The sequence below is a fragment of the Coturnix japonica genome, chromosome Z (genome assembly GCF_054131305.1).
Source record: "Coturnix japonica strain WE chromosome Z, WE-NBRP24, whole genome shotgun sequence".
NCBI lineage: Eukaryota > Metazoa > Chordata > Aves > Galliformes > Phasianidae > Coturnix > Coturnix japonica.
The window spans coordinates 49,676,872-49,699,715 of NC_140702.1; the positions used below are offsets into that span (position 1 = coordinate 49,676,872).

General features: G+C 38.6%; 1 protein-coding gene across 1 annotated transcript in view; it reads left to right on the forward strand.

The window, feature by feature from the left end:
* PGM5 (phosphoglucomutase 5) overlaps positions 1–22,844 on the forward strand; it is a 60,320-nt gene that overhangs the window by 12,371 nt on the left and 25,105 nt on the right. The gene's annotated exons all lie outside the window — the stretch shown is intronic.

Consider the following 22,844-nt stretch of genomic DNA (forward strand, 5'->3'; position numbering starts at 1 on the left):
GAGGACAAGTTATTTTAGGGTGATTACTGACTTACTCAGTTCTGTGGAGTTAAGTTTGATTATTGAACAAAACTGAGTAATTTATTGTGATGGAAGAACATAAATATTTTCCTTGCCATCTGTCTAATATTTATTGTTATGAAGTTTGCTGCTTTGCTCCAGGACACCTCAATATTCTTTTTTTATTTTGTTACAAGATTGTCTTTGTTTTCCTGAATATTTAGAAGTTGCATCTTTTTAGAAGGTGATCAGTTTTCTTTTGGGACTCTTATTTAGACTCTTGAAAAATTTAAAATACCCAAATTCTAAAGTTTTTATAACAGTGCAGTGATAACATCCAGATATTCTGATGCTGTGGTGGCAGAATTATCTTTACTTGCTTCAATTACGTGTGCCAGTGCTGAACTCAGACCTCAAAAACCCCCTCAGGACTTGAAGTCACTTGTGGTAGTTCATTTTAAGGAAGTAGCTTTTCTATATATGGACTGGATACGTGCTTTGGCACACGGTGAACGGTGTCATAAACACCTTCCTCAAAGGCTGAGTGAAGGAATTATTGAGCCATCGTGTCTTCCAAGATTACCAATAATGCCCACCTTACAGCAGTGGTTAACTTCCAGGAAAGATCAGGAAGAGATATTTAAAAAAAAAAAAGTACAATATTATAGTCTGAAATATAGTATATTACTGAAGAATTTTCATGTTGAACTAGAATCTGATTTCTTATGCCTGAGTACATAAGCGAGGGTTGTCTTAGTGAGATATTGTTGTTGAACAGTAGGTATAAAATAATATGTTTAAAGTAGTCATGCTTCTATTCCCATGAACTAACTAGCCAATTTAGAAGAAAAAAAAATTCCATTTTGAAGGATAAGTCCACTTGGGCTTGGAGTGTCCTCAAGAATGGAGACTCCACGGAGATTTTGATTAAACCTGTTCCACTGTTTGGCCACTGTCACAATAAACAGCAGGTTTTTTGTTTGTTTTGGTTTGATTTTTTTTAATTGTTTGTTTGTTTGTTTCTGATTATCCTGAAGCAGAATTTTCTGTTTTTCAGTTTGTGCGCATTGGTTCTTGTTATGTCACTAGGCACCACTAATAGAGTCTGGCTCCATCTTTCTTTATTTCTCCCTCCAATCAGGTTTCTATGTGCACTGTTAACCTACCCTCCTCAAGCTTCTTTCCTCTAGGTTTAGCATCCTCTCCCAGTATGACATAGGCTCCAATCTCTTAGTCATTCTAGTGGCTTTTTACCAGAACTGCTCCAGTAAGTCCATGAATATCTCATCCCAGGAAGCCTGGCACTGGACGTAGGATCCCAGATTCCATCTCACCAGTACTGTACAGTGAGGAAGGCTCACCTCCCTTGACCTGCTGGCAGTCCTTTTCCTAATGCTGACCAGGTTGTTGTTGGCCTTCTATGCCTCAAAGCTTACTGCTGGTTTATGGTCGAGGACTGCAGGTCCTTTTCTGTAGTGTTACTTTCCAGCTGTTTTACTCTAGTGTATGTAGTGGGGTGACTGGGGTTATTCTTGCCGCATGCAGGGTCTGGCATTGCTCTTTGTTGACTTTGATGAGGTTGCTGTTGGCCATTTTCTCCAGGCTGTTACGGTCTCTGAATGGCTGCAAAACTACCCAGCGTATCAGCAACTCCTTCTTATGTTGTATTACCTACAAACTTGCTGAGAATATGCCATATCCAATCCTCCAGGTCAGTAATGATAACATTCAGCAATGTTGGCTGTGGTGTACACCCCTGTGGGGCACTCATAGTAGACTGTCTTCCAGCAGGAATTTGTGCCGTTTATGGCAACATTTTGAGCTTTGAAATTCAGCTAATTTTCACTCCTTTATGTCTAAAGTTATCTACTGTGTTTTTCATCATTATGTCTATGAGGTTATTTATGGGAGAGAGAGTTGAAAGCCTTGTTAAAGTCAACACAGACATTATCCACTTCTCTCCTTGTCCACCTTGCTGGTTACTTCATTGTAGAAAGCTTACGGATTGGTTGTGCAGGATTTTCTTTTCATAAATCCATGTGGATTACTTGCAGTTGTGCTCTTGTCCTTTGTAGGTGTGGAACTGATTTCCAGATAAGTCACTCCACCACATCATCTTAGGGCATAAGTTGAGGCTGACAGGTCTGTAGTCCTCTAGATCTTGCCCCTCTTGAAGGCAGTGTTGGTATTTGCTTGCTGTCTTCAGAAGGCTCTTTCATTTACCTTTTGAATATAACAGAGTGGCTTGGCAATGACTTTGGCCAACTCCTTTAGGACCTGAGGTCTTACGAACTTAGTATGTCTTGTTTGTATAAATGTTCTGTTTATCCTTTATTGAAGTTTTCCTTGCTAGAGAATTTTTGACACATCCTTCATCTCACATTTGTGCTTAGGAAAAGGCATGTTACATGCGTGTAGAGAGCATGAATTGTTAAGGTGGGTAAAATGTCTTAACTGGTAAGGCATATATGTATTGATTAAAACACATTTCTACTGCACTGTTGAATGTTGCTGTTCCTTATTTTTGGTGCTTTGGTGTTCTAACAGTGGAAAATGAGAAGCTATATCAAGATAAATATGACTGACAAGGAAATGGCAACATTTGTGATACATATAACATATAGCATATGTGCAGTAGGTTAGAAAGAATTATATCTAGATAAAAAGCAAATCTTGCTTCTACTTGTTATGTCTCTGTCTTCTAGAAGAGGTAAAGAAATGGCAACTTCAAGCATGTCTATCTGGGATTTAAAAACTGTCAGTACTCCATAAAACACTAAAATGCAGGGAAGTATTTTCCTAGTTGAGATAACCAAAGTTAAAAAATGGCCCGTTTTTGGACCTCAGTAATAAGAGCAGATTTCATGAGAAAGAATTGTCTCAGTATACTGCTGTCTTCTGTGGTCAATGGGCCTTTCTCATCTGGAAAACAAAGAAATCCACCTCTTCTTACTCATCCATACTGTGTGGCCACAGACTAGCCTAAATCTAAACCTATTAAACCTTTTCCTTCAGTTAATTAAAAAAACCCCATAAAAATTAGTGTGTGATAGTTGAAGGAAGGGATTTAGAATGTCTAGTGCTTTGTTCATTTCTGAGCAGGATGATGTGTTTTTTAACAGTTTTTCAGTATGCATTATTGTCACGGAGTTACGATTTTTGGTTACTGGTATTCCACATCATTACACCATGTAGTGCGCTGGGAGTTAAAGTGTTAATGCTCCAGTTCTGGGTACCTGCCCAGAAGAGAAGAAGAACTCCTTCCCCGGGTGGCTTTGCAGTCAGAGAGGAGATAGAACTCCTGGTAAGGTCACCTGATGGGGCTCTTCTTCTCTCAGATTGTTGCTTCTGGGTCCCCTGTTTTTCTTTTGCAAAATCACTCTGATCCACTGTTGATGGAACCAAGGCAAAGAAACCTGTAAACCATTGACAGCTGTTAAACAGCAGGAAGCAATATGCTAGAGGACTTAAGTATTGATTAGAAATACACTAACAGAGCAGTAGTTTACAAGAAAATTCACTTAAGATGTTCAACATTTACGTATGTTTGCTTGAAGTGACTGCTGGAGTACACTTGTATGTACCGTAGAGAGAGTATAATATTTGACAGGAAACATCTGCTTTGATTTGTTCCAACATCAACAGGATTGTGGTGGTAAGTCACCAGGCTTCAATTCTCTGGTGGTATATAACCTTAGATCGGTGTTCTTTTTCTTGTAGGGAATATGTAGCTGTGTGTGCTGTTCAACAAACTATTCTTTTTCATATCCTTGTATTCTGGTTTATCTGATTTCTGCTTAACAGAAAAGGAAATGGAATACAGAGCTGTTAGCTCGTGGTCTACAAAATGAGAATCAGAAGAGAGAGCAGAAGCTGTTTATGTAAGAGTTATGAAGTTGAGTGAGTGTGGAAAATAGTAGTCAGATTGGTACAGGAAAAGAGGGTTGTTTAGAGAATTCTTGTATGGCTAGCATTATCTAATACCTTGTTTCTACAGCCAGGTCATTACAACAGCATTTGTATGTTCTAACTAGAACTGAGCAGAGCTGGTTACCTGACTACTCAGGACACTGTGACTTTATACCTGGTAGCCTGCCTTTTAAATGCAGCTTTGAGACATCGATGGTGCCTATCCATTTACTGTCTGGTTGGCAAGAGTCAAGTTTTGAGAGGGTATGCTGTGATGGTGTCTGTTCTGACTTGCTTAACACGGTATCTTCACACTGTGAGAGGTAGAGATGTGATGGCTTTGAATGTGCTGTGCTGAGTGCAGAAATAATGTTATCTCTTCAGTCAGCAAGAAACTTAAATTCAGGATGAAAATTTGGATCAGGGTTGGTTTTTTTCTGTAGCACAGTAGGAAACATTGCTTAAGTGGCTCTGCCTATTCCTGTAGGACAGAAGCCCCAGACACTGTAAGCAGCAATAAGTGACGCAAAGGATGAAAGATAATAATTCAGTTAAGTGTTCTAGAGTTGTTTTGGCCAATTGCATGGTGGAGGCTGTATTTTTGCTTAATCTTTATTACCAGCTGAGTTCCACTTGATTACTGCTCAGAGAAGACCAGCTCTATTCCAGGAGGCTGGGTAATTATTTTATTTTTAGTTGTGAGAATTAGAAATCAAAGAAAGCACTGGCTTGTAGAAATTGCCCAAGAACCATTCTTGGCTTAAGTTGGTTTGCTTTTGTCGCTGACTTCTACCAGGGAAGCAAACATTACTTCCACAAACAAATGAATGTCTCTCTTTGGCATTTAAAACACAGTCATAATAGAGAGAAACCACAAGTATGTAATGAAGCAGTAATGATGATTTAGTGCTCAGTGTGTGTCGAAGTCAAACTGTGCTCAAAAATTGTTATAGATTGATAGGGAGACAAAGAAAGATGGTCTGAATGCTCCTCTGAAGGCAGTTCCAAAGCCTGTTACCAACAAGGATAGAGCTGCTGGGAGTTAAACTCAAGACTCAACTGTGTTATTGCAACTGCCCATAATACCTGATTGTGGCATATTTTCTTGACCCTGTTACAACATGATTACAATTGGAAGTCTAACTTCAGGCTTTTATTTTCTGATTTATGGTTTTCTGCAATGCCTAATATAGAGTGTCTATTCCAATATATTTGTTATTCAAAGAGTTATTGTGAAATCTCTGTTGATGACCAGCTAGGTTTAACTCAGTCAGATCTGGTATGAAGTTCCTGAGTATTTTATAGACACAAAGGCATTAGACATATTCAGTTCTACTTGAATAACAGTACAGATACAGACTTTCTTAGAATAAAGCAAGTAAGTTTAGGAATTGCATCAACTTATCTAAGCAGGAAGTATGGCTCCCAGAGAACTCATTCTAAGTAAAGTATTTGTAGACCAGGAAATTAATTGTTGCTTTTCAAAAGTTAGCCTTTTTTAATTTTACACCATGTTTGAATAATGAAGTCTGAGTGGTGGATGTAAAGTGAGAGAGGTCTACAGTGAAGCAGAAACATAAGATTTCAAAGGTAAAGCTTAAAGCTTAATCTTCAAACTGCAAGTACTGACCAAAAAAAAAAAAGTTTTTTGGATCAATTAAGAAATTAAAGAAACATGCAACTCTGATTAGCCATAGAGAGCAGTGTATCACATTCTACTTGTGTCCTTGTGACTATTTCCTTGAATTCTTAATTTACAAATACTGTATGGATTTCTTTGACCCTCTTGTAACTCAGTGGCTTGCAATCATTTGCTTTTCTTTGGTATTCTTAATCCACCTGTTTTAATGACAAAGTGCATGCAAGAAGCTGGATATGCATGGTCCTTGCTCAGCATGGATGCCCTCTATTGTTGTAAGGGATATTCCAAAATAAAGACTTCTCCAATTTATAAATAAAGCTTACTATCAACTAGGTAAAAGCATTCACTGCTGTGACTGTGATTTGTTCAAGCTCTGCCAGTTCTGACATTGCTCTTGTTATCTTCCTTAGTCAGATAAGTCAGTCTCACTTTCTCTTATCTCTAAGAGGCTTGTTGTGGAATTTTAAGACACCTCTGTCAAATCAACTCTGTGTCACGTACAGGCCATATTTAAATTAAATGAAATAGAACAAGTGGAAGGTCTGTTCTAGGACACTGTAAAAGATGACTGCATTAAACTTTCATGAATATAATGTCTTTGGAGTGTAATAAAAAGTTGTTTAGCACTGTATGATGGCAAATTTGTTCAGGAAGTGTAACTTTTAAAATGAATTTGCAATATTCATACATGTTGTAAGGTAGATGCTTTATTTACTAATATATGATGTTTCAAAAGCAGAAGGAGGAAGAAGTGGAGGAAGAAGTGTCATTACAGAACACTGACATCCTTTCATTAGATGTGCCTTAGCTTCTTTTATGCAGTGTGCTTGTGATTTAGCTGTTATCATCCATCTATTGTGTGTTTCTGAACTTTCTATAAAAGTGAATTGTTTATTTATGTTTCTCAGTGGTTATATTTCATTCCTTGGGAAGAAAAGGACAGTAGGTGTGTCCATGTACTATGAAATATCAGTAGGAAAACTGAGTTGTCCTCTGTGGCAGGATGGTCCTGTGGCATCCATCTCTGCTTGGCACACAGCTTAGTTTTTGGGCCTGAAAGGGATTCACTGTTCAGTTGTGATCCTTAGTGCAACTGATGCCTACTAAAAAAGGCAGGCTGCTGGGCAGCCTTACTCTCACTTAGAGTTGTTGGATTCCAGACAGTGCATAAAGCAGGCAGGTATAGGTGCTGTAGACTGGAGTTGGCATGTTCATTGGTTGTTCAGTGAGCCATTTTCAGGACAGAGTGCAGAAAACTGTGCACAAAGCTCTCATCCTTTAAAATGAAAAGATGAACTGAAAGACGTCCAGTGCTTTGTTTCCAGCTTGACTGTGACTTTTACTTACACACTTTGTCCACCAAGGTTAGAACAGCATTCTATTTTTGACGTGATGTAAACATATACTACAGACATTACTGACTTTCTAAGAAGTAAGTTTACTTGCAGTCTTAACACACAAACATATGTCTGGGCTTAATGTGCAGCATGTTGAAAACCACCTAAGAAAAATAAACTTTCTGCCAATCTTTCTGAGTAAGTCTTCCACTGTGCAGTAGACAGATGTTGGGAAGCAGAAGGTCAGTAGTTCTCTCAATGCTGCATCTGTCTTATATCTCAAAATGCATACAAATATGAATAACCAATAGGAATTTCTATAAATACTCTGATCTAAAAATATCCCCAAAGCATTTTAGTTTAAACATTCGGAGAAATTTTTCAGTAAAATGATTGAAGACACTGTGACTACTACTAAAGGAGTGTTTAAAATAAATGCCCTTTCTCCCCCCCCCCCCCCCCCCCTTTTTTTTTTTTTTTTTTTTTTTTTCCTTTTCTTTTTTTTTCATGGGCTTATTTTGGGCTACAGCCTCCAAAGGCTCCCACATGGATTAGCATGTCTGAACATGTTTCATCTGTGCCAGACAGCGCAGCTGGTATCAGCCCAAAACTGACCTCTCCCATCAAAGGATTTCTGTAAATGGATGACCTTCATGGGTAAATTTCCTGCTGATGTCAAAGGGAACCTTTCTGGCACAGAATTCCAAAAAAGCGTGTTTAAAGTTCTGATTCTTATGTATGTTTCTTAAAGTATGTTCTGCTAAGTTACTTAGACTGTTTACAAATAAGAAGGCAGGAAGTTATTCTTTACATTCTGGGGGTTTTTAATAAGGTCTGTGTAGGACTGTAACAAAGCCAGGGTGCTCGGCACAATTTAAATACAGTTGGGAGCATTGCTAGAACAGATCTTTAAGACTCAGTCACTTGAATGGTCAGTTTAATTTTGTAGAAGCAGAAACTTTTTCATCTATTTCCTTCTGTGCAGAAGTGAAAGACAACCAAGATATTTCCAAAATCAGAATAGGGTTTTGAAGAGGGTTGTGAATGTGTGTGTGAGATAGAGAGAGTGCACTTAGGAGAACCTAGTATTAAAGGAGAATGGAGTTTTCCTTTCTTAATGTTAATAGTCTTGTAATTTACCATTGAAGCTCTGTGTTTACTGTGAGCATTGGAAATTGCTTTTGCTTTCAAATAGTACACTGCAGTCAGAACAGAATGAAATAATTTAAATCATTTCTACAGCTAGAATATATGAAAAGTATTTAAGTATGTATGTTCTGGTAATTTCCAGTGTAAGAATATCCCAAGTGTAACAAATATCCAATATCCAAAATCTAGTATGCTGGGTTAAAAGAGGACAGAACAAGATTGCTTCCAGTGTTGCCAGTGACAGGACAGTGAATACACACTGAAACACAGAAGGTTCCATCCAAACATCAAGAACCATTTCTTTACTGTGCAGGAGCACTGGCACAGGCTGCCCAGAGATGTCCTGGTCTCCTCTCTTGAGACCTGCAGAAGCTGCATGAGCATGGTCCTGGGAACCCTGCTTGGGATTCTGTGTTCCCTTCCAACCTCAGCCATGTTGTGGTAGATCTTTTTCTGTGGCATATTGTATTTTGTTCTTTTAAATCTTCTCTTACTTTATAGCTATGAACACTATCTTGAAACTGTAAAAGTGCTTTTCTTCTTTGTGAAAACTGCATAGAACAATTGATAATTCTAAGTCTCTAAAATACAGAGTGGTTTGCCTAAGAGAAAAAGCAGTGATAGCGTAAGGAAGTCCAAATCCTGGTGATATCATTAGGAAGCAACTAAAATAGTTTTAGTCTGACCAGTTATCTAGGTGATAAAATGAGTAAGTCTGTTGATGAGAGTGGGGCTGCAGATGCCATTTACTTCCATTTTAAGATTTTCAACACCATGTTTTCAGTTTTGTTTTACGTTGAGTCCCAAGGGGAGTGGTGGGAACACTGGATTTGTTTAGCATGGAGAAGGCTGTTGTTGTCAAGACTGAATATAAGCCATCAGTATCTACACAGAGGTTGTCAAGATGATGGAACCAGACACTTCACAGGTTTGTATGGAGAGAGGATAGGGGGCTGCATATTTTGGAATGAGGGAGTTTTACAATGCTTGTCTGGAAAACACTGTGAGTATAACACTGTCATATCATTGCTGACCTTGCTTTGGTCACCACATTTGGTTTAGATATCTTAGTGATGCCTTCCAATCTTAATTTTATTATATTTTATTTTATTTGTAGTATTGCCCATGTGAAGACACCATTGCTGGAAAGTCCTTGTCCAGCGAGACTAGGACTTGTTGCAGTACTGCAAGAGTGTGCCAGCACTATTGCAGTCCTGTAGTCAGCTTGATTAACAAAAAAGTGATGTGTAGAAAACCTTGATCTTAGTTTTGACTTTTTCATTTTGTCTTTCTCTTATAAATCCAAGAGATTATCCAACTAGAGAAACTGTACTATTTCTTTTTTTTTTCCTGGTCATTTTCTGAGCTACCCTGCTGATGTCTGTGAGTGAGAGGATGGGTGCAGTATTGCAGTGCTAATGAGGTGGAGACTGTGGAACCAGCCAATGACATCTGATAAGTACCTAATGCCATTCTTTTATTTCTTATTTGGACAAATCAGAATACAGAAACTCCAATTTTAATTGCTGTCATGACAGAGTTTGGTGTCAGATGTTGTGGCTGTATTTTGGTTGACCTCACTGTAAAAGAGCTAAAACAGGCTAGTGACAGTTAGCCACATGTGTAGTCTGAATTAGTGGAGAGTCTTTTCACTGTAGTTGGTTCATAAGGTTTTTGTATTTTTTGTAAAAAGCCACAGGTCTTGCTCCTAATTAGTGATAACCTTACTGAGACTTCCTTCCTTCAGTACATATCTGTAGAGGTACATGAGGTGAACACCAGATCACCGTCAGTCTTTTCTCCATTTATTACATCTCTTTTCTGTTAAAATAAATTCTCCCTGACAGTTTCTACTGAATAAGAGAAATTATTTCCTTCTATTTGTCCCCGTTTATTTTCTACTTCCCTCTCTGACTTCATAGATCAATTTTATTGCTGGAAACTCAGGTTTTCTCTGTTGTAGTGCTCATGTGGGGCTCTAAGCTAGAACAGGAAATGTCCCTTTTTGAAGGTGGGAGGGTGGAAACTTCCAGCTGTCTTTGTTCCTTGTTCAGACTTTGTTTTGTTTCCCTGTGACATGCATGCCCTGCTTTGTTTCCCTGTGACATGCATGCCCTATGGCTCCTTCCGAGCCATTTCTGTTGCACTTGAAATCAAATTCTTGCCAAATACTTAATGGGGCACAGTCTATTACTAAAATTCATTTGTGCCATTTTGTGCTCTGTTGTGTCTGGTATTCAAAGGTAAAGCCTCTTCTCTAGGGAAAAGCTTGCTTTATAAAACCCACGTCTTTATTTAATTTGGTTCTGTTCATATACTGATAAGACTCTCTGACCTTCCTTATTTTAGTAACACAGCAAGCCTATACTGCAGTGTGCTACAGTGTAACAGTAACAGCCATTCTTACAGATCTGCAGCAAAATAACTATCTTTACTGGTGGAGCTTAATAGGTCGTTCTACTGGGAATGGGACAGATACACAGTCTAATAATATACTCTGCTGTGGTATTAAAAACAAACAAATATATAAACATGGGGACTGTATCTTTCCTAAGCCATGGCAAAATTTGGTGGCTTAAATAAGCTTGTAAACTTTAAAACTTTTGTATTTGCTATATATATAGGTTCATTGAAAATGCCAGGAGTTCCTGATTGCCATCTATTCCCTCCCTCCTTTATTGACAAGGAGGAGTAAACTATGTATATGCATATGAGTGCTGAAATAGTAATGAAATGATTTGTGTGTTTCAGCCAGGAACAGTATGAATAACCTTAAGGATTACTGCAGTGCATCTGGAGACCATGGCCATGTGCTTAGCAGATGGTTAGAATTTCTTTATCAGTGTTCTGTACTATCTGCATCCGAATCCCAGATTCTGTGTGGATCTGCATTACGTGTGTGAGTGATTTCACCTCACAGGGCTCTGAGCACTCTGCCAGCTGGTTTTATTGTGTAAAAGACATAATTGTGTTAGCTTATGCTGCTGCCAGAGCCCATCTCTCATCATATACTTGTGTTTGCATTTGCTCGTTGACTCTACCAGAGCAACTTGACCTTTTGCTTTATCCTCACTTTTATCACAGCTGTATTTAGATACTGTACATGTGAACAACTGTTTTTGGTGATTCTGTTAGGTCTGGTGTGAAGGGGAAAATGAAGTTTTCACACAGCGAGGAGTCGCAGGCTCTCCATCCCGAGGATTTTACTTCCTTTGGGAGTTGACTCTTAAAACATTTATGAAAGAGGGTGTGAAGTTATGCGTTTCGGATTTGAGTCTCAAACAGATGACTGAAGCAACATGAGAATAGCATTTGGTATGGAACATTGTGTTGAGTACACCTGTTAGCATCCCACACACTGAGGAAAACAAACCCTTAATAATAAACAGTTACACGGATTGCATGGAGTGCAGAGCTTTCCAGTACACTTCTAACCAAGAGAAATGGATAAAAGCAATGTTAGTTACTGTGATTCTCAAACTCAGAAAGTTAGATTCCTGGAAATAATACACACTTCAAAGGCAGAGTGATGATGTTTTCATGTATGTGCATGTAATACACATATATGTGTATATAAATATTTTCCCATATGTTTATAGCTTACTGGTGTAATATATAAACAATTTTTACCCTAGTTTATTTGCCTGTGAGACTAGTAAAAGGTCTCATGTTTTCATCACTACGGCAATTAGTGTCACTCAGTTGTGTTTCTGAGAAGTATGGGCTTTGTTGTTGATGAACCTGCACAAGTATTAGGGTTTTTATTAGGGTTTTGGTGTCCAGATAATATTTATTACATCATGAGGTTGCCCAAATGTTACAGTGGAAACCAAGTCACAGCCTGTATGTTTCCTTTAAGGATTGCTCCTTTCTGTTTCTTTTGCTTGATATTGTGGATCTGAAAGGTGGCATATGTGGGACTTCAGCTTCATGGGATCCTGCTGATCTATCTGTGCTCTTGAAGATATTATTAAATATTAAATATTTTATTATTAAATTAAATATTATTAATCATTATAGCTTATACAGGTTAAAATACATCAATATACAGTCTGATTCATATTATTCATGGGATTTTCAGGGGTTTTCATTTGCTCCTTCTTTACATTTTCTTCAAGTTCTTCATATTTTCTTTCAGTTTTTATGATGTGCTTTCCGTCTAGGTGGAGTGAGAGTGCAGCCCCATGCTTTGGGTATTTTTTGCCTCCAGCACCACTACAAATACTGTGATTGTTGGTAGTAAAATCTTCCTGTCAACCGTTCCCTGTAACTGGCAGAACACTGCCTGAGGGTAGACTCCTCAGTGCAAGGTGGCATGATTAAGATATCACTACGTGTCATTTTTTTCTCTCCTAACTCATCTGGTTCCTCAGATGGGTAGACTCACAGCATGCTATGTGTCTCCTGTAGCATGTGTGGTCACCTCCTTGCTTTGTACGGGTGGTTTCAGTGGCCTACAGAATCTGGAGATCAACTACAAAATACATATAACAAATTTCTCCTGATAGGAAATGAGCTTGGTCATAGGTTATCTTCAGGATCTTTTGAATGTCTCCCTTTGACCTGAGAGACTGCTGACATTTTGCAGTAAGTGAGGTGAATTTGTGTGGATAGAGACTGAGGGGACAAATACAACCTCTTAACATTCATTAAGTGTTCTCTCTGAAAGGTTTTCTTTCACCATGTAGACCTGAAAAGCTGCCCTTCCTTCCTCAAGGTTTGTAGTCTGTCTCATCTGTTATTTTTTTGTTAGTGATCACTGATACCTGGTGGAGCAATTCTAGCTGATGAACTTTCAGTATAGGGTTAAATAAGGTCACATCTAATTGGTACTTCTGGTTGTAGAAAATGGAAGGGCTTGCAGGCTTTTACAGTTGGGGCAGAGCATGCAGTATCTACTTTCAGCACATACAAACATCCCAATTCTTTTAGTTAAACTAAAGAATTGTTGGGGTTCCTTATAGGGCGTGTTCTCAGCATCCTGTTTTTCTCTACAAATGTACACAATGAGGAGAAGTGAGGAGCAAGAGGATGAACACAGCCATTTTTGTGCATTGGAAGGACTTAAAATAATAAACGTTTGAACTTATCTTTATTTACACAGACCTATCCACCTTGGCTACAGTTGTTTTCTGCTTTTTTTTTTTTTTTTTTCCCTGTTCATAAGGAGCTGTAATTCTGTCTGCAAGGTGCTGAATTTGTTAGAGGATTTGGAAACATGTCTTGCAGAACAAGTAACTAGTCTTTGCTAGAGGGTGCTTGAAACTCAATAAAGGGTGCTTGCTAACTCAATCAAGAGGGTGCTTGAAACTCAATAAAGGAAGGTAGCTGACCTTTACCTTTTGGCATCAGTCCACCTACTAGAGTGCACACTTTCAAGTTTGCATGAAACCCCAGGGATTTAAGTGGAAACATGAGAGGTTATTATAGGATGTTTGTTAAAATAATATAAAAGAAAGAAAAATTTCACAGAGTACTCGGTTTTCCATTACTTCAGTGTTTTATCTTTTCCCCCATTTTATTACGTGCTGTCCTTGTTACTGCTTGGCTTTGAGCCTTTGTATAAAACACTTGTCCTGTAAAGGAGAAATTTAAGTTGTAATGTGACTGGGTCAGCATTCTCTTAGCACAGGCCTCCCGGGTTTCTTCTCTTCATGGGTGGCATGCTTGAACAGGGCTGAGAAGATTTGGAAGTGGAAGGAAGAGGAGAAACAGCTCAGAAAACTGGGTTGTTTTTCCACAGACAGTACTGTAGTTTGAAGTCGTGTATGTACTGTGAAATTTCTGGACAGTGCTCCATCTCAGAATATACAGGAAAGCCTGTACCATGCTGACATCACACAGCATTTTCTGTGGAAGCTTGGGTAAGCCCATATTCCTACAGGGTATAACACGGAGTAGTGCAGATATTCTATGTAGAGTCCCACTGCCTCTGTGTTTGTGCTAGCAAAGCACCAAGGCTGTGCTGTGAAGGAGACTAAAGAACATTGGTGCCACACTGCTGGGACAAGGCTGCTTCCTGCATAACAGATAAGTTTTTTCACTGTGAGGCTAGAGATCCCTGAACAGTGCTGTGTGCACAGTATGCTTTGTTATCACTTGAGCCTTCAGTGCTGCCTGTGCTTGGTGGGCTCCAGCAAAACTTAAATCACATTAGTCCTCTTCACTCGGTAAAACATGGTCTGTGTGTTTTGTGGAGCTGTACCTCAGAAATATTGCAGATTCGTTTCTGCTATTCTTCCTTGTTTCTTGTCCTGTCAGGACTGCTTTCTTTCATACATACATAACTGGAAAGGACACCAGTATAAATTCTAAGAATAAAATCTTGCTGTTAGCAAACTCAGTCCAGATATAGACATTCAGACTGATAGTCTGGATTTAATTTTAAACACCGTGCATTCAATCTGACTTTTAACATTCAGTAGGGGAGAAGGGAGAGGAAGGTGTTGGCCATGTAAGGAGTTCAAGATAGGCAGAATTAAGAATATGTTGAAAACAGATCTTTTCATTTAACTAATTCTTGGTATAGAGTGAGGATTGCTTCTGGACGTTAGATGTGAATTCACATTTGGCCTGATTCCAGTGCCTGCAGAACAGTACAAATACTTACTTTATAGTGAAATGTTTCTCACCGTGACTAAATTAACTCTCCTTTCGAAAAAGGCAGGCATGACTTTTTTTTTTCTTGTGACCTGCATTTATTACTGTAGAATTCTTCATTTGAAAGCAGTTTCAAGTGATTGTGCTCATAGCAAGCACCACCAGGTCAATATTTGTTTGTTCTTATTTTATTCTGATTATACAGATGTCTGGATTCAAGCAATTGTGTCATTTTATGATTTTTTTTATTTGCTCTGTGCTAAAATCTGTCAAAGGCTGGGATTTTTTTTACAAGCTGACAGTGGGGATTCTTGGAGGGTGTCCTGAGACTGCAAAGAATGGTGTGTTTTGTGCTCTGAGCTACAGTGATTTTCTGCTGACAGCGCTGTCCTTACCCTGATAGCTGGGCTGAGCAGGAGCAGATGTTACAGGTTTGTTGGCCAGCTTCCTGTCTGAAGGAGGAATTTCTGAGAAAGTACAATGTTTCTTGGTAGAATTTCTTTCATGTCATACATCCTTGAAAAGATGGAAACTTGGGCAGTTTATGTATGTACAAATTTTGATTAAATTGAATTAAGCACAGAGCTGTTAAGAGAGCTTTTGTCTCCTCTGCAGTCTTATTGCTAGGACTCTTTGTCATCATCCATACTTGGCAAGAGAACATAGAACCAAAGCTAAACTAAAGACTTTAAAACCTAAGCTAGTCAGGCCTTTTTCCGCACAACTTATAAAAATTGATGTAACTTCTCAAAAAAAGGTGCTTCAGTTCCTCATAGTCCCCTGAACCACAAGCTGGGAGTGGTAACAATCTCATAGTGACAGTATATATGTAAACTGGCATTACTGGTAGTTTTAATGTTGGCAGCAGTTTCTTGTCTTGGTTGCTACAACAATAACCTGCTTGCAGCACTTGTGAATATGAGGTGAAAAGATTGAGCTTTGTATGCTGTCTCCTCATTTTATACATTAAAGGTGCACTTACTGTGCCTTGCCATCAGTTAATTCTACATCAGTCATATTTCACTCCGGAGCAAATCAGGACTGAAGTACAGTGTCCATAAGAACTGTCCTTATACATACTGTCCAGAGTGGGACATAAATTAGTTTGGGGCATAAATTAGTTCACTGTTGTTTTGTGAAGGGTCCTCTGCTTCAAAAACTGCTGTGATTTTGCCTTTGCTTCGTTTGCACAAGGATCTTGTAGTATTGTCTGAGGTGTGACAAAATGTCCGTACAAGAAGACTGTGTTGTCACTGGAAATATTAGACTCTGAGTTCATACTGTGGCCTATAGGTGGCAACAAGGAATGTAGATGATTTCAGGGCCTGGTTGTGCATTTCCAAGTCTGAGTTCCCTGATGAGTGTGTCTTAACTCTTCTTTAGGTGTTGCAGGCCTTTTCAAGTCAGCTTATACAGAGGTCAATAAAATCCAGTAAACTTGAATAACCCAAAAGGAGGCACTAAATTTTTAATTTGTTTTTTAGGAATTTAAAACCAAGGGGCTGACTTACCATGCAGTAGTAGTTCATGTCTATGGAGTATAGCGGTGATTGTGCTGAAACTGAATGTGTTCTGTGTAGCTCAAATAGGTTTCTGGTGTGTGTGGTTGCTGTGTTACAAGGCATGAGAAAGGTAGGTAGTGTTTATATAACTTGATCTTTCCGCTGGGGTAATTTTTAGTTTGTGCTGTTGAAAGCGTTTAAACAGGGAAAGGCTAGTGTGAGTCTAAGAGGCAGGAGAGAATATTGGAAGTGAGCAGGCACTACGCTTGGTGTTGAATGAGTTCTGTGAAGCTCCATTGATAGAAAGGGAATTCAAATTGTACCAAATTAAATGTATTAAGGTTGTGATTTCTGCACTTATTAGCAATCTGTAACCATCCTCAGAACTATTGTCAAGCAAGAAAATCCACCAGAAATTGCCCATTTTCAAGACAGAAGCTATTCCAGACATCAGAGCTTAGTTCAGTCTACTTTTAGTCCACTTGCAGAAGCATTTTGCAGATAAAACTTTGCAGGGGTGGAGAGGCCCTTTGTGGCTGAGGTGCCTCCACATGCTTTTTATTCGTCATTATCTATTACTTTAATCCTCTGCAAGAAAGAAAATCTCTCTCTTCTAAGTATCTTTTTTTTTTCTGCCTCATTCTCCTGATAGCCCGTCTGCCAATCTTAGTGGGATGTCCTGGTTATCTGTATTATGTTCAGGCACTCAGCATTCCTCTGCTTTTTGCTTAATAAATTAAAGACTGTGAGAGGTCAACACTGTAATACTTGACCATAAAAGGGGGATGACTGTTGTTTCAGTTCTGCTCCTTGCACAATATGCAGTTGAAGCCTTTTATGGGAAGGTGGTGCAGACAGAATGAAAACATCCAGAAGCAGAACGTCTATTTCGTACTATTGCCGGTGCCAGTGCTGGTGCTGTCATTGCTACTGCTGTGAATTTCTCACAGACTGCTAGGAGTTTCACCATTAAAAAGAAAAATGGGTGACTTACTAATCAGACTGAAGAAGGTTAAGACTGTTTAGTTCACAAGTCCTGCACCTTGAGAAATCATAAGAATAGGAGAGAAGCCACCAAAGGTGACCAGCTATTAAACTTCTAGAGGTGAGAAATGAAGTTGCAAGGAGAATTTCAGCTTTACTGTGCTGAAAACATAAGAGTACGTGGAAACAAAATGCAGTGAGAATGGAGCAGGGACTTTGTGGTGGATAAAGCAGTGAATATTTTGTCTGTATTTTCAAGGAAGATTAAAAAATTCTCAACTGAGATAAAAAAAATCCTCAACTATTATAAATTATGAATGCTGGAGGGAGAATGAAGTGATTAATGCAAGAATTGGGTGAAAAAGAAAATGTGGTGATGATAGGCTTTCAGTTTTGCATATCATCTCAGTACTCCAAAAGAATCAAATTTTGGATCTGATTGCAAGTACACTTGAGTTCATTATGACAAAGGCTGTACAGTACAGAATGAGACGAAGCAGAATCTGTAATTGAAGGAAGGAAAAATTGATGTAGGAAAGCATAAACCAGTTATTTTGATCTCAGGATTGTGAAGAGTGTTATAGACGTTTTGAATCATTTCACTTCATAAAATATCAAATAAATACTGCATTTTTTGCCAAGGCTAGACTGTTCCAAGACTGTCATTTTCAGCTAGAGAGATTATTTTATTGATAGACCAGGTACAGATCCTTACTTCAAATATTTTCATTGTTTTTGCAAAGAAAGACTACAGAATTTGGAAGAAAAATTGGTTTTCTTAGTTTCAGTCAAACCATAGACTTCAGAATAAAGTATGCCTTAGGCCTTAAATTGAATTAGGTTTTTAATTGGCTGGAGATTGCATAACACTGTCTAATTGAGTGGCTGAAAGTGAGATTTAGAAGACCCAGTGTGAACCTTTTTCTTTTACAGCCAGTACCTCTGAAAGAAGCAGTTACAGTGATCTTCTGAGCATCTGCAGTATCTCATACTTTCCTACAGTGACCCATACTTCTGTCTCTCGGATTCCTTTGATTTCTTTTGACTTAGTGCTGGGAGTGCTAATCCTCCTGCAGAACTGGACTCTTTGGTGCCTGAGGTTAAGTACCTCATCTACCTCAGCACTAGTTACACAGAGAGGAGCTGGGTGGAAAAAAGTGTGTCCACAAAATACCAATCTGCATTTTGAGATCTACTGACTTGCGTCTGTGAACGTGTGTGTGCAGTTGACACATGCAGGTGGTGGAAGATGAGAGGAAGACATGCAGTAGCCACTTCTTTCATGTTTCTTCCATTACAATCTCCCACATTTTTTTGCCCACTAAGACTTCATTGAGTGCAGGGTTGCAGTTTACCATAGCCAGCGTTTCATCTGCTATGCAAAACTTTAACCAGTCATTTACTGTTCATGAGACATGTGAAAGAAAGCCCTTCCCCTCACTGTTGTGACCTTTATCTTTGAAGTGAATGGGTGTCACAGTTCTGGCAGGACAATTTTGTTTGATTGACTGATCTATTCTCAGAAGTTATAAAAGTTTCACTGAGCACAAGGAAGTCAGCTCGCCCCAGACCATTTGTTGTATCTGAATGACAGGTATTCATCATGTCCTTTTGTGGCAATGTAGTTAACAGACTGGACCAAACTCTCCTCTGACTTTTGTTAGCACAGCAATTATTCCATGGCAATCAGTGATATTTTGTTATTAGAAAACTGCAGTGACTTATGGATCTACAGAGACTGATAGATTCTGTTCAGGACCATTTTACCTTATTAGTCCATTTGTGAAAAATAATCTGTTGTCTACTGTGGATAGAAAACTGAAGGAACAGCTTCACAAGGATAATCCTTTAACCCTTTTAAATATATATATTTCTCAGTGAGAAGTTACTTTTTAACACAGTTTAAGCAGGATAGTGTTTTCATTGACAAAAGAGAATCCAGAGTCCCGTACTCCGTATTTTCCTATTTAGGTGATCTGCATATGACTGTCAACTGGGCATCTGTAAGGTAAGTTGTGCAGTTGTCTGCTTCAGAACAAGTAGATTTTCCTCATCAGTCTCCTGACAGGTAAACATTACTACATAACCATACAGTTATTTTGACTCACTTCATTATCTCCCCATGTAAGAACAGCTGCCCTGCCTTATTTTTTGTTGTTGTTTTTTTTAGAATTCACAAAACATAGTTTTCAATAATGCATGTAACTATTCTTTGAAGTTTTTTTCCCTTTATTTTTTTAACATACTGGGAACATGAATGCCCTTAACTCTGCTGTGGACAAATTAATTGAAATGAATGCAGGCCCGAGTGTAAATATCCTGTGTCCTCTCTAGCAAGAGCTACTCATTGCAGCAGAAGGCATGAGAAACTCTACCATGTATTCTCATTGATGTAGTGAGCACTTACGCTGAGAAAAGGTAAGCAGGAATACTGTTTGAAGTTAGTCCCATGAAATGTCTGAGGTGATGAGAGCCAGAATGCTCGTGGATTGCTGTATTCCTTCTGCATTGTTCATACTCATAGAACATATAAACACAGGTATATTGACTGTGTGGTTAGACATAAATAGAATGCCTCTGCTCAAACAGACCAGGAAAATGAATCTACTCGTATGGCATATTTTCTTCCAGTCTTCTTGAGTTGCTCTGGACATGGCCTTTTGACAGCTGACACCTACACCCAGAGAATTCACAGCTTTAGCTATTGTCCCTCAAGGAGCACTGCTACATCAGTACCTTGATGATGAGACATGGAACATATAAGAACATAAAAAATTCCCTCAGATGAGGCAGGCAGTGTGTCCACTACCTCTTCAAGTTACAATCTCTTTGTGGGACCAGTTCCAAAACTCACTTTCTGGGAGAAATTATATCCTCCCTGACCAGGAGACCTCATATAAACAATAAAAACTTTATTGCATCCCCTTGACTTTCCATTTCTAAGTCCCCAAAATTTAAGGATCACAGAACTCAGTCTCCTGCTTTTAACTTAGGGAAATTAAAGAGAAGATTAAGTAACTGTGTATATACAGGCTTGTTTGAGCTATCCTGTGAAGCTGCATTGCTAAAAACAGCATCAATTGTAATTTGTGGATCTGTGACCCAAAACAAGAACTTTTAGCATAACTTGTCAGCGGTTGTTCTTGCAGAATTCACTATTCCAGAAGTCCTCACTATAATCTTTGCTTAGTAGAATATGAAATTTATGCTCCCCCTTGTATCCTCACCTTTAATTTGTGTTTTCCATCCATGTCTTTGAAGTTGTGATAATTTCCCAGCTCCTTCCTCTCAGTGTTTTCCTGTAGCTTGCATTGTTATTTCTTTGATCTGATATAGCTCATTTTTGCTCTTAGTCTGCAGCCTTGAGAATTTTGGGAACCCCCTGCATGCCATTTGTCATACATGTCTATAGGCTGTATAATGGTACATGTATTTAATGGGACTTCCACTGGTGATTCTTTGTTTCAGCAAATTGACAGTAAGAAAGAAGTTGCTTATTTTTCAGTGTGCTACAGGAAAATAGCTCCTATCTTCATCGTCTAGTGATGTCACATATTTAATAAAGGAATATGAAGTACTGTGTGCAGATATGAAGCCAGTACAATGTCTCTAAAAGCATCTGTTGAATGCTGGGATGGGTTTACATGTTTCTGAGATACAGCTTAACACAGAAGACTGTTGAATTGATACATGCATTTGGACTATGCCTTTGTTTACCAAAACTTATTCTGTGCTGTCAGTAATTGTTACTAGGAGGTAGTGATGCTGTAAAGCTGTCATATTTAAACTGTACATTCTCCTCAGATTACTGGAACTGTAGGCACGGATATGGGTACGGCAGGGAAAAACATGTTGGCAAAGGGGAGGGGAAGGATCTGTATATTCTCCAATTAGCATGCTATTTGGATGAGATGATAAGCCAGACCTGTTAGATACGATAATATCTGAATGTCAGTTTGGACAGACAGTTTATTGCCTTTCTGTAGCTTTGTGATGAAGAAAGATTGTTGTAAAGGTTACTGTGGTTTGCATTACTCAGCTGGGATAGAGCCTCACAGCCTTGAAAACAGAACTACTCCTTGCTCAAAGAAGTCAGAGTCCAAAGGGGGAAAACAGGCATAGAGAATAAAGGGAATCTTCTCTGGGCACAACTCAGGGCAGAAATTGTTTTTACTTAGACTATGGTGTACTGTCAAGTCCCTTATTTAGTCAAATTTTGTCCTTCTTGCATAAGATGATGTAACTGTCTTTTTCTTCAGCGCTGCTGCTAAGTAGTTGCTCAAGTTGAGCTACTTCTAATAATTTACTCTGTTAAGAATCAAGAACAAAAACAACCAAAAATTGCAAGGAATAATCTTGTATTTCACTGTAAGCTTTGTGTGTTTATATGTATGATATGTTTGTTTGCTTGAAAGGCTTACTCTAAAATAAACCCAATACCAGCAGGATCATCAGGTGTATTTTCAGAGCTGGCCTAGTAGGCAGAAAACTTTGAACAAGCTTAACAGATCCTGGAAGCCTTTTGTGGTGGTCAAAACAAGTCCATCTGAGTCTATTTGTTCCCAAAGTAGAGAAATTTAGAAGAGTGAAAGGGAAAGGATTTCCTTCTCCTGAAACAGCACCAGGATATTGGAACATTTCTGCAAACAGAGATATTTGTGGTGTATTGTTAGGCTACCTCAAGAGAATTTGGTCTGCTCTTCCAGCATGTTAACCATTGTTTTCTTTTGGATTGTTTTCTACTTTTTGGCAGTATGGTCCTGTTCCCAGCCTGCACTTACTACAACATACAGATTAAATCCTTTTATGTTTTTGCTTTTTTGCAGAGCCAACCATAAACCTGTTAAGCTCTGCACTGTATGGCATCTGTTATGCAGTGGTACATCTAAAGTCTAAAACTACAGCTAGTGCTGTATGAGCACACAAGTACACACTTGCCTCAACCTCATATTAGAGACATGAAATACAAGTTTAAGATGAAGCACATTAATATGTTTTTACTCTGTGTACTTATTTCTAACACTCTTCAAATAAGTATCAGCAATTCCTATTTGATTTCAATTATAAAACACCCTTTTTAGATATTATGTATAAATACAAAAAATAAACACCTAGGCTGACTTAGATAGCATTGGATCTTTATTACATGGAAAAAATTTTTAAAAAGTGGATTTGGAGACAGTACTGATGAACAAATTAAAGATAATTCTGAAAGGCTGAACTTTGATTCAGGTTTCAAATGGGTCAGTATTTCCACATTTGGAAGGGTCATCCGGTCTGCCTCGATATGCTTTAAGAATGGCAGCCTGTCTCAAAACAGGTCTCTCTCTATTGATTGGAGAGGTGACTGCTTTAGCCTTGACTCATAAATTCTAGGTGGATTGTGTTAAGCAGGTTGAATACTGCCAGATCTACTTTGTCTGGGCTTGACTGTAGTTAAAATTAAGTATGAGGGCTGCTTTGAAAGTAACATCTCCTGTATTATTATTCTGCTGGCCCATGATGTCAGAGGTGGGTATTGGTGGTATGACGGTAGAGGTTGAACCTTCCCACCAATATTCTGTTATATATATGCTGTGTGACAGGTGGCAGCAGTGGGGCAGTTTGATCAAATGATGTCTGACATGGAAGTGTGTATGAAGCAGAGGTGTGGAATTGTATTCCTCTATGTGGAAAAAATTGTGCCCACTGACATTCATCAGTGCTTGGTGAATATTTCTG